This window comes from Symphalangus syndactylus, chromosome 11 (assembly GCF_028878055.3).
Source record: "Symphalangus syndactylus isolate Jambi chromosome 11, NHGRI_mSymSyn1-v2.1_pri, whole genome shotgun sequence".
NCBI classification, from domain to species: Eukaryota; Metazoa; Chordata; class Mammalia; order Primates; family Hylobatidae; genus Symphalangus; species Symphalangus syndactylus.
The window spans coordinates 102,057,809-102,072,813 of record NC_072433.2 but is presented as its reverse complement, the minus strand read 5'-3'; positions in this window follow the sequence as shown (position 1 = coordinate 102,072,813).

Genomic DNA, 15,005 nt, shown 5'->3' with positions numbered 1-15,005 from the left:
AGCAGTGAAGAAATCCAAGAGCCCCCTGGCTCACAGACAATTCTTGTAAATGTATCAGTCACCTCTTCAGCTTCAGAGCCTGTGTCCCTTCTGTGAGGGTCAAGAAGGGCTTGGAATGGAAGAAATGCCAGCAGGCATACTGGACATACTCATGTGACTGGCCTATCCTTGCAGTGGCATCATTGTGCACATGGTAGCAGTGGCTTGATCAGAGAGACTTAAAAAGTTGCTTAGTGGAGTAGCTATAGATGAGTGTTCCAGTGGCTTTCAGGAGTTCTTTTTGACTGTGTACACAGTGAACATCATGGCCAGTAGGCAGCCAAGAAGCTGAGGGAGGTGTGTGTCCTTCCAGGAGTTAGAATAAATAACATAATGATGAAGTACTTTTGTAGGGAGGAAGAACACATCACTGCTTACTGTTATTGTGAAGAGTGGAGTGTGTAGAAGTCACTAGTTCTATATCTTTGACATTGTGAAAACTGTAATCCTCAGTATGGGTTATCAGGAGGATCTCTTGGGTTTAGATAGCAGCTTTCTTCTAAAAGAGTCAAAGCTCTTTTGCATGTACTGTGTCCCATATTATTTTACATTTCTGTTAGGTGTCCAGAGCATCAGGTTTACTACTTCTTTGTTAGAAGTGATGGAGGAATTGGAACACAAGAATGTCCATAATCAACTGCTTCTTCCATTTAGTTTTTGAGACAAAATAAATATGATACACAAGGAGACAATTGTCCATAAGTAGGAGGGAAAGTACTACTTTAGTGTTTGCTGTAGCTTTTGACCCAAGTACCACCTGCTGAGAAGCTGAGCAGTACCTCCTGAAGCTCATCTTTCCAAAGCTTGTGTGCATCTTCTGTTTTGTGTCCTGAAGTTCACTCCTGAATCTTCAACCTTACCCTCAGGAAAGGACCGTCCAACACACACATGGCCTGTGCCGGAGAAGGAATCCATGCTATGTGCATCCAGCGGGACTGGTAGAGACTGCCTGATAACCTTGGTTTTTCTCTGCAGGGCCAGGCTAAGGTACTGTATGGGAAGACTAAATATATGCTGGGATAAAGAGAGAAAAAGTCAGCTTTTTTGAATATTTCTAGAAAAATTTGGAAAGATACTTCTCATATAAGCATACAATAAGTTTTGTTTCATTTTGAAAAAATACACTTATTTAGTAATTTTTGTAAAAAGGAATTAAATAATATTATTAGTGCATAGGCCTTTACTTTAGTGCATAGACCTTTACTTGGTTTAGCCAAGATCTCCGTCTTCTGGAGAGAAGACATCTAAAAGGGAGTGCTGATTGCAGGACTCATTTGGTTATGACAACTCACCACTCTGGATTCATGGGTGGAAGAGACAGAGGGCAGAGAACTATGTCTGGGAACTGACCTTTTAATGCAAAATGACCCCCACCTACTGGTAAACATGGCCCACCCAGTGTTCTCATGTCTGAGGAATCCGCATCAACTCCTTGGGGATGATTAGGGACTGGATGGGGAGCTATAAAGGACACTCGGAGGAGAACAGAGATAAGCCTTGGACTACTTTCCTTATGGCAAACCTTAATATGGATCAGAATCATTTGGAGAACTTGTTAAAACCCAGATTGCTTGGCCCCCATCCACAAAGTTTCAGATTCTGTAAATTGGGGTTTGGGATTTTTTGGAGTCAGGTATCATTTTTGCAACCCTGAGCACAAATGTAGGATTTGTCTTCCTGTCTTTAGGATTGACTTTCCTGTCCAGAGCAATGAAGCTGAGTACCAGAGGTGGCTGGAAGCTGAAGGTTGCCTTCTTGTATTATAGTGAGTCAGAGAGAGGCCAAAGTTTTATTTGTTTATTAAATTTGAGAAGAATTAATTTTGTCTTGATTTTGCTTTTCAGGGTGACAATGTCAGGTTAATTTAGTTAATAGAGTAATTTCATATGATGACAACAGTATGTATAGAACACCTCCTATTTCTTATTTTAGTAATTTGTTTTCTTCTTTATGCATTTTTATAGAAATTATACCCAAAAAACTACCATATTCTTATCAGACATTTCAAGACTTAGATACTTTAATAATTATTTTACAGAGGTAGATTTCATGGAATAGCTGCACAGTATGTTATATAACAATTATTAAAATTTCTTTTAGCATCTCTGTTTGACTGTGTAATTGCCAGTGTTTTCTAGGTGTTTGGCAGTGTTTGTGATGCGTACACATTCATCTTTGGTCACTTGCCAGAATCGTACTGACTTCTTGTGGGTCTCTCATTGTGTAAGTAAAGGAAAGTTTAATCAAGGTGGAAACAAATTTGGATTATTTATTTTTCAGCTGCACTCATGTACCAGGGAAATTTGATCCAGACTGTTGCCTTTACATAATAACAATTATTGGGGGCATGCACTGTAGAGTAAGATTTCTGGATGCTAACAGATAGAGTTAGATAAACAGACACATCCCTTCCCGCTGCATTGTCACTGCTGTTTACTACATGATTTCAGGTTGGAGATACAGCAAATGGAGCAGAGTTGTCTGTGTAGGGAGGGGAGAAGAGCTGCATGAATGGAGAATGCTGATCTCTGGGTTCCTCTGTGAAGGGATCATAGCGTACAGGGTGGCAAGGTGCTGCACAAACTCAATCCACCATGCCTTCCACTCCTCCTGTTCCCTTCATCCCTTCTTCTCTACCTCTAAATTGGCACAGGCCCTGATTTTACCAACCTGAGCATTCAAGATTATGATCTTCCAGGGGCAGCAGTGAAAGCCTTTATTCCCTCTAGAGTTGCAGTCTTAGGTTGACAGCAGATCCTCACCGTTGGTGACAGGAGTCTATTTTATCCAGTGACTTCTGGGCCAGGAACTGGAATAAGTGCTGGTGCTGTGGGAAGCAGCATGGCAGTCACTTGCCAAATTGCCCATGCACACAGACTCATCGTGTCGTTCACAATCACAGATCAATCCTGCCTTTGACATTTGGATGACAGCGATCACCTTGCAGCTAGAGCACAGCATGGGCCTCATTTAAAAAGTGATTCATTTGCAGTTCCTTCACATCATCTTTGGTCTAGTTAGTGTGATATTTGTTTTTCTGACAGATAATCTAAGACAGACAAAACTTGGAATAAATATTTATTAACTCCTAAGTAGAAAGGTAGTATGTGCTCATTATAAAAATCCAAATATCCCAGACATTTATAATGGAGAAGAAGAAATTTCTTTCTAATATCACATTCCCACCTCACCAACAGAGATCTCAGTTGTTACCAGTTTGGCAAAGGGATCTTCACATTTGGTTTTCTCTACCAAACCTCACACAGTCCCTCAAAGTATGGTATGTGAAATGCTAACAGTAAGTTGTAGAGAGATGAACATATTTTGTCTTACTATTCTGAATTTGTTTTCAAACAAATATTCACATCTTGAATGCAAGACTTTATGCGTGTTACTACTTTTCTGTTACAATAAATTCATTAATGTAGAAAAATTGGTTGATGAGAGAAAAATTAATGGCACAAATGATACAGAATATAGCAAGAATTGTGAAGTTAGTACTCTAATGCCCAAAGCTGAAAAATTTTATGCGAATATTTATCTTTGTTATTTTATTTGTTTAATAATTTATTTTTGAGATGGAGTCTTGCTCTGTTGCTTAGGCTGGAGTGCAATAGCGCGATCTTGGCTGACTGCAACCTCTGCCTCCCAGGTTCAAGCGATTCTACTGCCTCAGCCTCCCAAGTAGTTGGGATTACAGGTGTCCACCACCGTGACTGGCTAATTTTTTGTATTTTTAGTAGAGACGAGGTTTCACCATGTTGGCCAGGCTGGTTTTGAACTCCTGACCTCAAGTGATCCACCTGCCTCAGCCTTCCAAAGTGCTAGGATTACAGGTTTGAGCCACTGCACCTGGCCTGTGGAGAGTCTTTTATGCCATCCAAGAGTCTGGAATTTTTCCTGCAGTGATGGGGAGCTATTGGAGGTACTGAGCAAGGGAGTGGTGTGGGAAACACTGGGATTTGAGGGGGACCTTTCTGACTTCAGGTGGAGAATGGAGTGCTATCAGGATGTAGCAGGGATGGTGTGATGGTTAATATCGAGTGTCAACTGGATTGGATTGAAGGTTGTAAAGTATTGTTCCTGGATTTGTCTGTGAGGATGTTGCCAAAGGAGATTAACATGTGAGTCAGTGGACTGGGAAAGGCAGAGCCACCCTTAATCCAGGTGGGAACAATCTAATCAGCTGCCAACATGGTCAGAATAAAAGTAGGCAAGAGTACGTGGAAAGACTAGATCGGCTAAGGCTTCTGGCCTCCATCTTTCTCCTGTGCTGGGTGTTTCCTGCCCTTGAGTATCAGACTCCAAGTTCTTCAGTTTTTGGACTCTTGGGCTTACACTAGTGATTTGTGAGGACCTCTCAGGCCTTTGACCACAGACTGAAGGCTCCACTATCAGCTTCCATACTTTGAGGTTTTGGGACTTGGACTGGCTTCCTGGTTCCTCAGCTTGCAGATGGCCTATTGTGGGACTTTGCCTTGTGATTTTGTGAGTCAATTCTCCTAATAAACTCCCCTTCTTATGTACATCTATCCTTTTAGTTCTGTCCACCTAGAGAATTCTCACTAATACAGATGAGATGTGGTGATTTGGCTGTGAGGGAGGGAGCAGAGCCCAGAGTCTTCATCTGGCTGGTTTGATAATGACATTGAGCTACTTGGGGAAGTAGGAAAGTGAGCAGATTTGAGGGGAAAGGCAAGAAGGTGTGCTTTATAGGTTGAGTGTTAGATGTCCGTGGGAAGCCCAAGTGGAGAGATCCAACAGTTGGCTGTGTATACCAGACTCTCACACTCACGGATTCATCCAGTGATTATTGAATGCTATGTGCCTTGCATCTTAGATTAAACAAGGTGCTTCCAAACCCCACAGCCACATATTTATAGACAATTCTTTGGCTACTTCTGACAATTTTTCTGGTGGCTAATATATCCTTTACATTTTTCCTTTTCCCAAATTTTATCAACCTTATGTGTTTACCTTGCTGTTTCCAAGAACTGACCACATGCAGTTACAGAAGAGTAAACCTATTTATTAAACTACATACTTTTATTTCAGAAGTTTATGCTTCCATTGGTTTGTTTCAGATAAACCGCCTGGAAGAGGGTCTCACTCTGTTGCCCAGGCTGGAGTACTGTGGTGTGATCTTGGCTCACTGCAACCTCCACCTCCTGGGTTCAAGTGATTCTCCTGCCTCAGCCTGCCAAGTAGCTGGGATTACAGGCATGCGCTGGCTAACTTTTGTATTTTTAGTACAGGTGGGGTTTCACCATGTTGGCCAGGCTGGTCTCAAATTTCTGACCTCAAGTGATCTGCCCACCTTGGCCTCCCCATGTGCTGGGATTACAGGTATGAGCTATTTTGCCCAGCCGCATTTTTCATTTAGAAGTTTCCACCGTTGAGAATTATAAACTATGCTACAGATGTGCAGAGTTGATCTAACTGTGTTAAGTAGGGTTATAAAAACCAGACATCTACCGAACACCTAAGGAAACTTAATGTATTATTTTTATTGTAAACAGTAACGTTAATGATGACAAAACCTACCATTCATCAGGTATCCATTACATACTTGGTCTTCAGGGAAATTATATTTGATTTACACCCATACATTGTCTAACTCATGTAACAACCTGTAGGGTATACATTGTTATTTGCATTTTATGGAGCAAACATTTCCCCCTCATGGCTCTCCAGAAGCTCCTTCGTGGGATTTTTTGTGAGCTCCTTTTCCTCTGGACATTTCTTAAATACTAATGTTTTCCTCTTTTCTCTCTGTATACACCGTCCTTTGAGCAATTTTATCTGCCACATGCCTTCACTCACTAGTTATATGCTAATGATTCTCGTATCTGTGTGCTCTGCCCACATGTCTGTTCTGAGCTCCAGACAAGTTAGCCCAGTGCCCATTGGTTTCCTGCATTTGATTGTGTCATTGGCATCTCCAACTTAACACATCCAAAACTGAGCTCATTGTCCAAAATAGATAGACACAGCAGGAGTTCCTCTTAGGGACAGCACTACTGCATGAGCCAGAAACCTGGAGTCATTCTTCCCTTCTACTTTTTAACTCCTCTCTTTCAACTTGTCTCCAGGTTCTTCAATGCTAGTTCCCAACTCTCTCTCACATACATCTTCTCTCTGTGTCCCTACTGCAGAGCCTTAGTTCGGATCCTCAACCTTTGTAACCTCATTTATAACAACAACCTCCCAGATGACTTCCTTTTCCTGAGTCCATTTTCCTCCCCAATTTCTTCTCTATACACCTGTGAAGCTGAGACTTTTAAATACAAAACTCTGACTCTGTCTTTTCTTTTTCTGCTGGAGTTATCCACAGTTTTCGCAATTTCTTCCAGACACATTAGGATAACAAGTAAGGTCTTATTTCCACCTCATTTTCTGCCAGACCCTTTCCTACTCTTCATTTTTTAGCCCCATTGGACTTCTTGCATTTCCCCATCCTGCTGTGCTCTCTCATCCTTAGAGTCTCTGTACCTCTTCCCCCCATGCCTGGAACATTCTTCTACACCTAAGTTGCTGTCCAGTGCCTACTCTCCCTGTCATGCTCAGCCCAGGCAGGGTGAAGCCTTCCTCTTTGCGTTCCACCAAGTGCTCTCTGTGCTTTCAGAGCTCCCTCTGCTTTTCACTATCAAGGCATGCATTGTCCTCTCATTAAATGATCACCTGTCCTGCCTGCCCCAAAAGCAGGGAGGGAGTGCATCTTGCTCATCATCCTGGCCCAGCATCCATTTGACTTCCTGGCATATAGCAGGTGCTCAATAATTACTGAGTAAATGTATTAATGAAAGAATGAGAGAATCCAATAGCTCCGTTTAAAACCAGATTGGCCTGACTCTGAAGTTCATATCCTTTCTATTTCCTGCATGGTTTATTTGGAATCTTCTTCTTTATAGTCTTGGTCTGGACATAATAGCAGCAGGGGATGGGGAGAGATGGAAATGATATTACTGTGTGGTGTGTGGTGTTGCATTTGAGAATGCAGCAAGACACTCTTGACCCAGTATTAGATGATTTTGCTTTTCACTTGGCAAAGTAGAACTGGTTAGAGCCTTAAACTCAGAACTGGATGTAGCCCTAAACCCAGATGCAAATCTTTTGCAGGAACCACGTCAGAATCTCACCTTTGGGCTTAGCAGTAGAATGAGTATAGAGTCATTTAATTATTTTCAGGTAAATTATAGAAGGACTTGGGATAGAAAAAATTAATGCCTTAAGGCCATTTCATAAAGTAAAAGAGAAAAATGTTTATTAGAAAATGAAAGTCATGGGAGCAGCTTGGGAGATGGACTAGAAATGAGAGTTGCAGCTGCATTTTGAACCAATTACGGCTAGAAATAGAAAGCAGAGGAGGAGCTGCTAACAGGCTATCACAGTAATCCAAGCATGAGTTCTCTAGAGCAAGGGGCCATTTTTTCAGAGGGGAGAGTAGCTGTTTGAGACTTCAGTACACCGAGTGATGCTCAACTTAGTGATGTTCAGCTTCTGACTATACTATGCTCTAATAGGAATCTGCACCAACCTGTAATCATAAGAGTCCTTTTCTCATTCCATTCAGAGCCTTCACCTAGTCTTTTCTTGCTCTTTCTTTCTCCTCTCCTCTCAGCCAGACATACTTTGTATAGAGAGCTTCCAGGCACTGACATTTATTTATTTTCTCTGTCCATTGTTACTGCTTCTGCATTTTTGTAGCAGAGCTGACTTAGACAGATTCATTTTTCTGTGGACAGTGAGCTGCTTTTTGGCATCCGTTGTTATATTCATCTTTGTATCCTCTGTGCCTAGTCCAGTGTTAAATGGAGCTGAAGCAAAAGTTAACCCAGAAAGCTTGATTTAAAACAAAAGACTAAACTGACTAGTTAGAATGAAATGAGTAATTATTTCAGTCAGAGTATTTGGAATTTGTGCACGCAGGCAAAGCCTAACAATTCTGTAGGTAGTTTCAAACATGGTAAGACACAAATTGTATAATAAACAGTTTGGAGTTCTTGAAGGTATTGTATAAATAATACCCCAGAATATAGGGAAATCAATGAGAGAAGAGATGTGATAAAACAAGTACATGACAAAATGTCAAAGAAATTATGCAGACAATGGTTGCTTCAAATTCAGGGGTGAGATAATTTTGGATTACACTTATAGTAAAGAATTTCAGCAGATTCAGGAAGAGTGGATAAGATTGGAGTAAGGAATAAAGGTTGGTGACAAAAAGTCATCGGAAATTAGGAGTAAGAACAGATATTTTATGTTTCTTTAGCCTTAATTTAGCCTAAGACCAAGAGTATAAGCAGGCCAAGCAGTCTTTGAAAGGTTAAGAAAAAGTAGAAAAAAATGCAGTAAGATTTGATGGACTTTCCTCTTTAACTTTCCAAAACAAGAATTAGAGAGTGGAGCATTTTTAAAATGAAGAGTGACCAGGATATTTCAACCCAGTGCATCATACAGTTAATACTTTCGCAGGAGACTATCCCTTTTTTCTCTTCTAATTGTTTGTTCTTTGTAATAGCTCAAGTTTATCAATACGTGTTATATTTTTCCTCTTTGACTCTAGCAGAAGTAATTTCATATTTTGTGCTGTATGTACTTATTATTTATTATACTCATTATACCTTTTAGAAGTTTCTGGAAATAACTTAGTAGAGAAAGAAAATCACTGCATTTTAAAAGCAGGAGTTGGGTCACGTTTACCATCCTGGGTCCCCTTGAGAATCAGGTTGGAACCTGTCGGGTGCCCTTTCTGAGCCTTGAGATACTGTTGTGCTCATCTATTGTGCTGCGGGTGTGATGCAAAAGGACCCCAAGAGATAGTTCATTCATTTTTTTTTAATCACTCAGTATTCTCCTTTGGTGGCTCCTGTCAACCTTGGAGTAAAAACACAAGTGTTTCTCAGTGACCCTTCAAAAGGGAACAGCCAAGACAGAAGAGAATCACCAGTCAGTGCTGGTGTTTTTTGGAGCTGCTTCTTTTTACTCTATATTTCACACTGGCAATATTTGCCACTGTTGCTTTTTAAAGCTTAAAGCTTCCCCTTTCTGAAAGAAGAATCATTACTCATCCTTTCCCAGGGAATGAGAGGTTTGTGAGATGCCTACCATTATGGTGACTGTTCATCTCTTTACCATGGTACTACATTATTGTTCCTTGAGTCTGAAATCTCCACCAAGGAGTCACCCAGCTCTCTCATCACACAATAAGTTAACAATAGGCATTATACCCTTGGTTATATAATTGTTCTCTGCGAAATCTTCCTTAAACATTCCAAGCCCAATTCACAGCCTTTGGTTCTGTTACAGGTTGATCTACTAATGTATTATCAAAATCTAATTCAGTGACTCTCAAATTTTAGTGAGCATCAGAATTACCTGCGGAGAGGGGCATGTTAAAGCACAGATGGCTGCCCCTTCCCTGAGTTTCTATTCAGCAGGGCTGGGGAGCGGCCAAGAATGTGCATTTCTGACAAGTTCCCAGATGTTGCCGATGCTGTTGTTGCTGTTGCCGCTCTGGGCACCAGACTTGGAGAATCACTGATCAAATATTCGGATCTCTGCTTGTCATAGAGACAAGTTCAGGGTGGTTTATGATGTGTCACTAAATTTAAGACTTGACCGACTCCTGGAATGTATTTTGATGTTGTCTTCAAGTTTGAAAGACCCTAAGTTTTTATGTAATTCTGTGTGGGTTCTCATGGATAAAGACAATGCAAGGGACCCAGCTGTAAGGTCTATAGCAACTGTGGGAATTCTTGGCATCATTTTCTGGTATTTCCCAGAAAGAGACAACACCACAAAATGATGTGACCTGCTAGTCTTGGATCAGCAACTAGAGTCTGTATCTGAATGGAGATAAAAGGTTCATAAGTAATATGTGGAAGCCTAGCCCTTTCAAGAATACTTAAAACTTAGAAACAAGTAAGCAGGGCCTCTGAGAATTAAGAAAAACCACTGTCCAAAGCCTGTAGACTTGACTTCTAGAAATGGACTGTAGCAGCTTTAGGCCCACTTGCTTTAACCCAGGAGTCTCTAACCTCAAGGCCATGGACCAATACTGATCTGTGGCCTGCTAGGAACCAGGCCAGATAGCAGGAGGTGAGTGGTGGGTGGGCGAGCAAAGCTTCATCTGTATTTACAGCTGCTCCCCATTGCTCACATTACCACCTGAGCTCTGCCTCCTGTCAAATCAGCAGCAGCATTAGATTCTCATAGGAGCGTGAACGCTATTGTAAACTGTGCATGTGAGGGATCTAGGTTGCATACTCCTTATGAGAATCTAATGCCTGATGATCGGTCACTGTCTCCCATCACCCCCAGATGGGGCTGTCTAGTTGCAGGGAAACAGGCTCAGGGCTCCCACTGATTCTACATTTTAGTGAATTGTGTAATTACTTCATTATATATTACAATGTAATAATAATAGAAATAAAGTGCACAATAAATGTAATGCACTTGAATCATCCCAAAACCATCCCTTTGTAACCCTCTCCTTCTAGTGACTCGAAATACTGACAATACTCTCAATTTTCCAGCTTCAGTTTTCTTTCTTTCTTTCCTTCCTTCCTTCCTTCCTTCCTTCCTTCCTTCCTTCCTTCCTTTTTTTTTTTTTTTTTTTGTCAGTCTCACTCTGTTCCCCAGGCTGGAGGGTAGTGGCATGATCTTGGCTTACTGCATCCTCCACCTCCTGGGTTCAAACGATTCTCCTGCCTCAACCTCCCGAGTAGCTGGGACTACAGGTGCCTGCCACCATGCCCAGATAATTTTTGTATTTTTAGTAGAGGCAGGGTTTCACCATGTTGGCCAGGCTGGTCTCAAACTCCTGACCTCAAATGATCCACCCACCTCGGCCTCCTAAAATGCTAGAATTAGAGGCATGAGCCACCACACCTAGCCCCAGCTTCAGTTCTTGCCCTTCTTTTGATAGAGTTATATTTCCATTTATTTCACTTTTCCAGTCAGAAAGATTTTACATTTTTAAATCTTTTGACTTTTGGTTTGAAAATCTAGTTCTCCTTTAGTTCTCATCATCTCTACTAATGTAACACTTCTGTTGCTGGAGCCAGAAGCTGGAGCTGTCTTTTATTCTTCTCTTTTTTTTTTTTTTTGGAGACAGAGTCTCACTCTGTCACCCAGGCTGGAGTGCAATCATACAATCTCGGCTCACTGCAGCTTCTGCTTCCCGAGTTCAAGTAATTCTCCTGCCTCAGCCTCCTGAGTAGCTGGGATTATAGGCGCACCACCATGCCCAGCTAATTTTTGTATTTTTAGTAGAGACGGGATTTTACCATGTTGGTGAGGCTGGTCTCGAACTCCTGACCTCAGGTCATCTGCCTGCCTCAGTCTCCGAAAGTGCTGGGATTACAGGTGTGAGCGACCGTGCCCAGCCTATTCTTCTCTTTTGCTTACCACCACTATACATTTACATTCTTTCATTTTGGACATTTTTTTTTTTTTTTTTTTTTTTTTTGAGACGGAGTCTTGCTCTGTCACCCAGGCTGGAGTGCAGTGGCGCAATCTCGGCTCACTGCAAGCTCCGCCTCCCGGGTTCACGCCATTCTCCTGCCTCAGCCTCTCCGAGTAGCTGGGACTACAGGCGCCCGCCACCACGCCCGGCTAATTTTTTGTCTTTTTAGTAGAGACGGGGTTTCACCATGGTCTCGATCTCCTGACCTCGTGATCCGCCCGCCTCGGCCTCCCAAAGTGCTGGGATTACAAGCGTGAGCCACCGCGCCCGGCCCATTTTGGACATTTTTATTAGATTGTTTCTCCTCCTCCTGCTCTTCCCCTTCCTTTTGCCTTTCTTCTTTTCCTTGTCCTCGAGCAACAAAAAAACATTTTAATTCATGACTCAAACAAAATTATTTTTATATTTATATTTCTTTTCAATTTTTATCCTGTATGTTTCATTTTATAAATCACTCTGTCATGGTTTATATATAATTTTTGTTTCACATTCTCTCCTTTTGGTTTTAAAAAAATTTATATATAAAATTTATTGCCTCATATGGCTAAAAATGCCAAGGGAAGTGGGGTACTCTAGGACTCCAGGCTGAGTCTCTCTCTTCATCTCCCTCCTATACTTTTCTCCTGTTGAGTCCAATCTTAGGCAGGGTGTTTCCATGTGCAGGCGGTTTCCAGAGGCTCCTGGTGTAATCCACTAGCTAGGTGAGAAGCAGCTTGCTTTTAGTTCCTTATTGCATTGTGGTTTTTCTAGGTTCAATTATGTTTTTAAAACATATTGTTGATAAATGTTAGTGAGGTTCTATTGGTGATAGACTTGTGCAATTTTATTTTATTTAAAAAATGCCTTTATAATTAGCTGAGTCAATTATAGATCGATAGCTTTGGAATATTCTTCTACTGGCCCATACCTTCTGTTGTTGCTGTGCAGAAGTCTTACTCAGTCTAATTGTCATTTCTTCATAGGTAATCTGTCTTTACTCTGTAGCTGCTTTCAGGATTTTTGCGTTTATTTTCTTGCATTTCCACTGCGATGAGGGATGAAGATGGAAAGGAGTGAGTCAGTAGGCATAAACTCAGGTTAGATGGGGTAGCAAGGTCAAGGGGAAATCTTACCTAGAATAAGTCAGGCAGAAATCTTTGACTTTAAAGGTTCTTAAATGTTCTGAGCTGTTGGAATGAGCTAGTGGATGTGACTGAAGTGGAGGTTTAGCTTGGCTAAGGACTAGTGATGAATTTTAAAAATCATGTTTGAGTGTCATTTTTGGGATATTACTAATAAATCACCACAGTGATAGTACTTTTATTTTTTCTATTTTTTTTGAGACGGAGTCTCGCTGTCGCCCAGGCTGGAGTGCAGTGGCGCGATCTCGGCTCACTGCAGGCTCCGCCCCCTGGGTTCACGCCATTCTCCTGCCTCAGCCTCCCAAGTAACTGGGACTACAGGCGCCCGCCACCTCGCCCGGCTAATTTTTTGTATTTTTAGTAGAGACGGGGTTTCACTGTGTTAGCCAGGATGGTCTCGATCTCCTGACCTCGTGATCCGCCCGCCTCGGCCTCCCAGAGTGCTGGGATTACAGGCATGAGCCACTGCGCCCGGCCTAGTGATAGTACTTTTAATTGCTTTGCCTAAACTTGTGTTGTTTATTTACTTGACTCTAATTTGCATTATTTATGCAAGAGGTGAACCTTTTTTTAATACTTGGTATTCCTATGGACATGAGTGGTTCATTAGCAGACTTTGATGTTAAAGATATACCTGAGGTATTACTGAGCTATTTGTCCTAAAATCATTTTAATATTTTAGAACCTGAACTCCTAGAAACTCATCTCCTGCATCTTCTCCCTAAGCTGTAGGGTATCACTGGAGGGTTCGTTTCTTAAATGCCTATTAAAATATTTTTCCTGATCTTCCATAATTTTTAATGGATCAAAGATCTTACCAAGTTCCCCTAATATCTAACTTATTTTTTTTTCTGCTGGATATAATCTTTTAAACTATCAGTAAAAATAATCATGTTCATGTCACTCTTACATTAGCGCTTTATCTATTTAAAGAAAATTATTAAGTTTCCCTTGAGCTTTTTCTTTTCCAGGTTAAATAAGCCCCATTTCTTTATAATTTTCTCACGGGAAATATTTTCTAATCATTTTCATTGTTTTCTTTTCCTGGACCCTGTCCAAATTTTTGGTATTACACTTCAGTTGCTGAGCCAGAAAATGGGCAATTAATAAAAGCTTGACCAGTGCTGAGTGGGAAGGGAGGCTAACATATGGTTTTTACACGGTTTATTATAGATCCTGTGTTAACCTGTAGGACCTATTCCCCATGAGAAATAATCTCATTCTAAGCAGCCAAAAATTTCATTTCTTTCTTCAGAGCCTTAAAAGCACCCCTACTAGATTAGCTCAGTGATGCAGAATTAAAGCAATGATATCCTGCCTCAGCCTCCTGAGTAGCTGGAATTACAGGGGTGCGGCACCACGCCTGGCTAATTTTTTGTATTTTAATAGAGACAAGGTTTCACCATGTTGGTCAGGCTGGTCTCAAACTCCTGACTTCATGTGATCCGCCCACCTCGCCCTCCCAAAGTGCTGGGATTACAGGCATGAGCCACTGTGTCTGGCCACAATGACTGTTTTTTACAGGAAGGTTGAGAAGTTTTGCCAATGAAAGTGAGCACCTTATTTTAGGTTGATTTCCTGGGTCATCCTTGAAGCACTGTAGTGCTTTAATTGAATTTTTATCTGTATCTGAGATGCTTGGGTGTGTCTTTGTTGGCTTTTGTGAGCTCCTGTTTATTCTGTCTTCATTTAGTCTGAAGTCAAAAAAAGAAAGGAGGTTATGGCCTCCTTTCTATGCCTGTTTGTTTAGGACTCGTATGACATTCCCTTAGTCACAGGAATGTACCAGGTCACTGGGTGCTTTGCACAGCAGTTACATTATTTCTTTTCTTAGCTTCCTAAGCAATAGATCTGGAGAAAATTGGGTTCTCCTTGAATGTTAGGGTTTTGAAGGATTTGAATGGCAGAAAACTCCATAGTACCCTCTCCTCAGAAAAAAGCTCTGAAATGTCTGGTAAATTCTGTTTTCTTTTCTCTCTTTCTTTCTTTCTTTCTTTCTTTCTTTCTTTCTTTCTTTCTTTCTTTCTTTCTTTTTCTTTCTTTCTTTCTTCTTTTCTTTTCTTTTCTTTTCTTTTCTTTTCTTTTCTCCTTCCTTCCTTCCTTCCTTCCTTCCTTCCTTCCTTCCTTCCTTCCTTCCTTCCTTCCTTACTTTCTTCTTTCTCTCTCTCTCTTTCTTCTTTCTTTCTTTCTTTCTTTCTTTCTTTCTTTCTTTCTTTCTTTCTTTTTTTTCCTTCCTTCCTTCCTTCCTTCCTTCCTTCCTTCCTTCCTTCCTTCCTTCCTTCCTTCTCTCTCTCTCTCTTTCTTTTCTTTTCTTTTCTTTTCTTTTCTTTTCTTTTCTTTTCTTTTCTTTCTCTTTCTTTGAGTTTTGCTCTTGT